Here is a 6,887-nt window from a genome sequence, read left to right as displayed (position 1 = left end):
AAAATTTTACAAAAATTATTGTAAAATTTGTATGTGATGCAACATGCCATTAAACAAATTTGAGTTTGAGAGTTTGAGTTGCATTGTGGGTAAAATAACCGCCAGACTTTAAACAAGCAGCAACCTCCAAGCATGTTTACAGCCTGGTACAAAAAATGATTTTGGTCTCTACAGATAATTTCCTTCTTTGTGACAACTGTGCGGGACAGAATTGTTATATAACTCACCTGTTTACATTTTATTATGATGTCTAGCCGCTAGCTGTCACTTCAGCTAATTCAGTCAGTGAACATGACCTCGCAGCTGTGGTTGTGGTGTTGGTGTCTTTTGGAGGATTTTTCATTTAAATATCAGACAGATAATTTGACTTGTTGTTGAGTAATTGAGTAATAAAACATAAGGAAGTCTGTGCTCCTGTTTTTTGAGTGAAATTCTAGTATTTTGTTTATATGTTAGCACTAATTGTAAATGGTAAATGGACTTGCACTTATATAGCGCTTTTCTAGTCTTACTGACCACTAAAAGCACTTTACAATACTTGCCACATTCACCCATTCACTCACATTCATACATCACACTTATACACTGATGGAACAGCCATCAGGGGCAATGTGGGGTTCAGTATCTTGCCCAATAATACTTCGACATGTGGCCTGGAGGAGCCGGGGATCTAACCACCGACCATCTAATTAGTGGACGACCTGCTCTACCTCCTGTGTCTGTGATCGTCATACCTAACTTGTTAGCTTATCTCTTTAGCTAGCTAATTAGCCACCAAATGAATTATAAGTCGAGCAAGATGCCCAGCTGTGTTCAGATGCTAATGGGAGCGTATGCTTGCAACAGTTATTTAGCCAACATGCACCATGCACCAGCTCCACACACGCCCCACCTCTTTGATCATTTTTTTATTAGCCAGGTGGGAGTTTGGTGGAGTCAGACACTGACAAGATGTCAACAGTGGATCAGCTCACTCTGAGCTTTGGGTGTGTTTGTACTACAAATGAAGCAAGATGCTCTCTGGCTGCTGTCTCAGCTACACTCACTCACGACATTTTTTTGTTATTTTAAGACTTGTTTTGAGTTGAGTCTTGGTTCCCTCTTTTGGAATGTAATTATAACTTGCAGTCATTTCTGATTAATGCTGCTTGTATTTCCTTGATTCAATTCAGTTTCATGTTGAGCGTTGCTTGTGGTTAGTCTCATGATGTATTTTTAGTGCTAAAACACGGAAGCAGAGTGACTTTTGCTTAAATGTGCAAACCAGTTTGTTCATATAATGAGGTGCATTCTCCATTCCACAAACAGCAGCATTTTCTGATGACATGAGGTGGTCAAGAAGGGTTAAAATGCTTCACCAAAAGTTAATCTTTCATTAAAATACCATTCTCTTGAATCTGACTTATTCTGTAAATGCGGTTATGTATACAAAGGAATGCTTAAATCTGTGAGCCTCTGAGTATTTGCAGCATTGTTACCTAGAGGCCTGTTCGGGTACAAACAGTGGAGTTCTGTACACTTTGCTCATTGTGCAGAGATGGTTATTATTCTCAGATAATCAAGTGATAAAAGTGATAAAATGCACATAAGAAAACTAAATACTTTCTATGTGTGCTTCTCTTTCAGCCCCAAGGCTACAGCAGGAGGTTAATTCCACCAAAATGAAGAGATGATTTATTCTAATCTTTCAGGAGACATTCACAACACCTCATAGTATCGAATGTGTCTCCCAGGGGAAAATAGTGTCTGTTTTTGTTTTCCCAAACTTTGTAAGATCAGGATAAGTAACAAGTTTCATCAAGGTCTCGAGCCCACATAAGTGTTGTGCAACAGCAAGGTAGTTTAAGTAATACAGTACAGATGAAGATAATAGAAGAAATGTTTGGAGTTGAATTGAATCACACCTCGCACAAGTTTAAGACAAGCAAAGTAAATAACCTTTTGGCTCAGTCAATAAAGGGAGATGTCAATCAATGGGGGACAAATTTGTCTCATGTTACGTCTCACCGTATGACTTAAGATTACATAAAAAGATATGGACCACAGGGCTGTACTGTGACTGCAGCCATATGACTCTTGGTGTTTTATGATCTTTGTCTACACACTGAGGAGAACTTAACACAGCAACAAGTTGGGTAGTCTGCAGAGTCATGCATGTCTAGACTAAACCTTCACTTCTCATTCATAAAATGTATAAATCATTACACCAAACCAACATTGCAGACCTCTTGCAACAATGACATAAAAAATAAAAAACATAAACATAAAAATGACATGAAAAATAAATGACATAAGCTCCTTCCTTGTGCTGCTGTGAGTGTGCAGCTGAAGCAAAATAAAAAAGTAGGATCAAAGAAACATATATTTATTAAAGGTCCCATATAGTCTAAAGGTGGATGTCCATGTGTTGTTTGATTATAAAGCAGGTCTAGGTTCTATATTAATACTGTGAAAGTATCAAAGCGCTCAGTCCACAGAGAAATGCACACAGCCTGTATTCAGAAACTGAGCCTTAAAACCAGCCGTCAGGACTTCTGGAACTTTGTGATGTCACAACAAAGCAGTCACCTCTCTCAGCCATGTCCCAAGCCCCGCCCACCTGGACCCAAAATCTAAACTTGCAGGATTTGGTTTTTCTGAGAGTTTACCTGAAATCCGTTATATTTTTATTTCGATCCTTCAGAAAACAGTCAGCCAATCAGAAGAGAGGCTCAGAGCCTCCTCTTTTCTGATTGGCTCACCAACCTGCTGTTACTAGAGCTCCAGAGAGAAGCCTGAGAGAGGAGATGTAAAACTACATTGAGATGGTTTTTGGTTCTTAAAACCACAAATATATACACATAAAAAAAAACACAGGAGAAGAGGAAAATACGGGACTTTTAAAGAAACAACATTTATTAACAATGGCAAAATACAATATTGAGTATATGTGAAAAGAATTGGGTGCACCTTGGTGGCTCACTTGAAACAGTGTGTACCTCCTAGTCCTAACTGCAGCGGCCATGGGTTTGAATCCGTCCCACAGCCCTTTGCTGCATGTCATTCCCTCTCTCTCTCTCCCTGACTTTCCTGCCTCTCTCTCACTGTGACTATCACAATAAAGGCAAAATGCCCAAAACAATACTTCAAAAAAAAAAAAAAAAGATTGACACGTCAATCTATATTTAAGATATATGCCTTTTAAAATAGAAATCACCAACATTAGTAACCAGAAATGAAAATTACTAATGGTCAGATTACATTTCAGATCAATAACATTTATGATGATACTCTCATCCTACAACATGCCAAGGAATCATAATTAATATTCTCTATCACTTATAAGTAATAGAATGTTTGTGTCTCTCAACATTAAGATCTAGATATATTGCAAAGCCCTCTACACGCTGCCAGTAAGACATTTTTAGTGTGGGGGATCATGAATCTTCTATGTTTGCATCTATAAAATGTGACGCATTGCACCGTGGGATTTATAGCAGAGGGCAGTGTTCAATGAAATTTTGAGGGAACTATATAGTGCATGCATTTCCCACTCAGAATTGGACACTACACTATACTCACTGAATTTGTTTACGGTATGCAAAGACAAAGTTTTTCACCCACTGGTTGTAGTTGGAGAAATGGATGGATAAAGCAGGTAGTTCCAGGATTTGATGACTTAGTATAAGATTTCCTTATTTGACCCTCTTGTGGTGTGTGTTACATAAATGTGCCACAGTCTGTAGAGCTCCTCAGCACCTGGTAACCCAGCTCTACTTTCTTACTTCCCCACAGACTGGGGAACAGTCTCAGCAGTTTGGCCCACTACCTCACTTATAACCTCTTAAAAGATAACACTACACACAGCCAACAGACCAAAAAAAAGCTTTGAGGAAGTCTGCAACAGATCAGTGTATCATACTCCACAACAAGGATGTAAAAGTTATTATCTTTCATGTCACAGTAACAGATATGCAGTCTAACCTGCCATACAGGAACGGTGAGATCTGCAGCAGATGGTGGTTATGTTGTGGTTATGTTGTTTTTTTGCCTTTACACCATTACTGCAGGGCACACCTGTGGTGCCACTGAGAAGGCATTTATGTAAATCCTCTCCATTGTTTTCAGTCAGAACTGAGACAGGATTCGGGAAACTGTGATGGTAAATACAGATAGACGGAGCATGAATATTTTGGATATTTCATTTAGCAATATTTAGTAAGTTCCAGCAACTTTCATTGACATATATTGACAATTAGCCAGTCATAGAAAATAAATCCAATTTCATCAAATATATAAGAAAACAGTGTTTGACAGTACATGAAGTAACAAGCTGTCGCCTGTAGGACTTGCATATTGAAGGCTTTTTTATTTTTTATTTATCTATTTTTCCACTCATTTGGAGTGGAAAGCAAAGTATCAACAGCAAGTTTCCACTCAAAGCTCCCCTGAGCAACACTGTACCACCTCCATTCATTTTATTTATTTATTAGACATCTATGACTGATGTTTCATTCTGTGTAGAAATGCATCATGTGTTTAATATTCAGGACATCTATAGTTGAGTTGTTAAATCTGCTTAAAGAAAAGTGAATCGTTGTCTTGGCTTCTAGTGGGTAGGAAGATATGGGAATATGCGTGTGTGTGTATGTGTGTGTGCGTGTGTGCGTACGTGTGTATGTGGGGGTGTGTGGTATGGCCTCATTAGAGGAGTCTTTGATACGGCTCCAATAATTCACACGGATGTCAGATGAGGGTCAATGAGAGTCTGTACCAGAAGCCGCCTCTCGGTGTGTTCACACCTGGCTGAAACCAGGTCAGATCAGATGAAAAATGATGGATGAAAACTCAGGACCATCCTCTGTAAGTGTACTGGTCTGACTTTGCCTGAATGAGAAGTGCTTAAGCATATATTATTATTATTATTATTATTATTATTATTACTATTATTCCTGTGTAACTTATTTTGTCATCATCATCATCATCCTTAAATTTTCTTTTCTTTGTTGTTCAACCATATTAGCAATCTCATGCTAACTACCCACTGTGTTTAGACTGTGTTTTAGTGTGGCTTTGTTCACTGTGGGAAGTCAAACAGGATAAATGTGTTTTTGTTCTTGTGTATTTGAGCCACCAAAATGGAAGAAAAAATCACGGACAGCAACATTAAAGTCTTTCTTTCTGCACATGAGCACCAGAGCCTGTAATTACAGCTTTAAACAGCTTGCAGTACTTTATCTGTATGCTCACACATTTAATCAGGTTTAGAAGTGTTTTAAGAAGATGTGATGTGATAAAAGTAATATTTGATACCTGTTGTGGGGCCGGCCATGTTTATTTGATGTCGCTTCCAAGTAGAAAGTGGGGAACCCTGACTTTGGAAACTTAAGATAGATTGCATTTGTTCCGTACTTGACCTTCATTATTCAAAACTTATCCTTGAATCCAAAAAAAAATTACATAACATTACATAATTCGAGGTTCAGGTTAAACCATTTCCCTAGTCAACATAGCAGGCCTGTACATGGAAGAGCACTGGTTAGCGTACACACTAGAAATCAATCAATCATACTGTATGTACTGTATCACATTGCACTGCTAAATACTTGCACTCATAGTAACACACATCCACAACAAACTGTGTTGACTCACCACAGTTAGAAAGTCATTTCCAAGAATAGCTCTGCTGCACTAAGAGATCTAGGCCGTTAGAATCTGGCTGATGCTTTTGTTGCGTAAGCACGGTTACATCTCAAAACGTCAACGATCTTTCAAAGTCAATACACTTTTCACGTTAGCTTTGTTTTTTGCCTTTGTAGGTACTTCTGTTTTCTTGTTTCTCTCTGTGCTGAAACATTTGTGTATGTAAATCAAAAATAACACTTGATACAAGAGTACATGTTAAATTAGAATTAGAAATAGAATTGCAGAGAAAATAGTTGTTTGCTACTAAATTGTTTAAAATTTAAGACAGGAAGGAAGAGGTCAACAGCTAGCCTGGTTCAGTGTAATAATTAAAATAGAATAAAAAAATCCAACTTAAAATAAATAAATAATACATACATTTTTTTTTAAATCACCCTAACAGCGCAACCAAAGCTCCACTGACAACATCACAGATGACAACCTGTTGTAAACCACAAAGGGTCACTTTTACATGTAATTTTTTTGCAGATTAATTTAATGATTGAGCTCTGGGGCTTTGAACCTTTGTACCGTGCAGGACTACTTGTTTCCCCCGTTTTCAGTCTTTAAGATAAGTTAAGATAACTGGCTGCTGGTTCTAGCTTTATTTTTTTATATAGACACGAGAGTGGTATTAACGTTCAAACCATCTAACTCTGCAAGAAAGTCAATTTATGTATTTCCCAAAATGTCAGACTATTCCTTTATTTTATTATTGGTGCAGTGCATGTTGTCAAGATATTTTGCCTCTCAGGGCTTTAGTCATTTTCTTTTTTTTTTTTATCATGATTAATTTCTACACCTCCGTGTCATCTTGAAACCCCACACCTCTAACCTCTAACTGTTTTAATGTGAAACCGTTCAATGTGTGACTATTTCACCTCTGCTCTCTTTTCACACGACATCACAGCTCTTATTTTCATCAGCCACTCCGTAACAACTTTTCATCATTGCATCAATTTTCTTTGCATGGCTCTGGTATATATTTTAACATTATGAGTTGGCTGGGGGAGGTAGTATGAGTTGATGTCAAATCCTGTTTACAGTCATATTAAATCACCCTCTATTGAAACTCATCTCTGTTCTTTCTTTGTGGTGTGCACACAGTGATAAGAGGTTGCTCACAAAGGCCGCCAGAATCAGTGTTGTGATTCTTAAAACATTTCCCAGTAAAAGAAACACATCTTAAAAAATATAATTTTCAGACTGCAAAGTAGTAGTAG

This window comes from Seriola dumerili, unplaced genomic scaffold, assembly GCF_002260705.1.
Source record: "Seriola dumerili isolate Sdu_G_001 unplaced genomic scaffold, Sdu_1.0 BDQW01000138.1, whole genome shotgun sequence".
Taxonomy (NCBI): domain Eukaryota; kingdom Metazoa; phylum Chordata; class Actinopteri; order Carangiformes; family Carangidae; genus Seriola; species Seriola dumerili.
The sequence above is the reverse complement of the archived record's forward strand: the minus strand, read 5'-3'. Positions refer to the sequence as shown.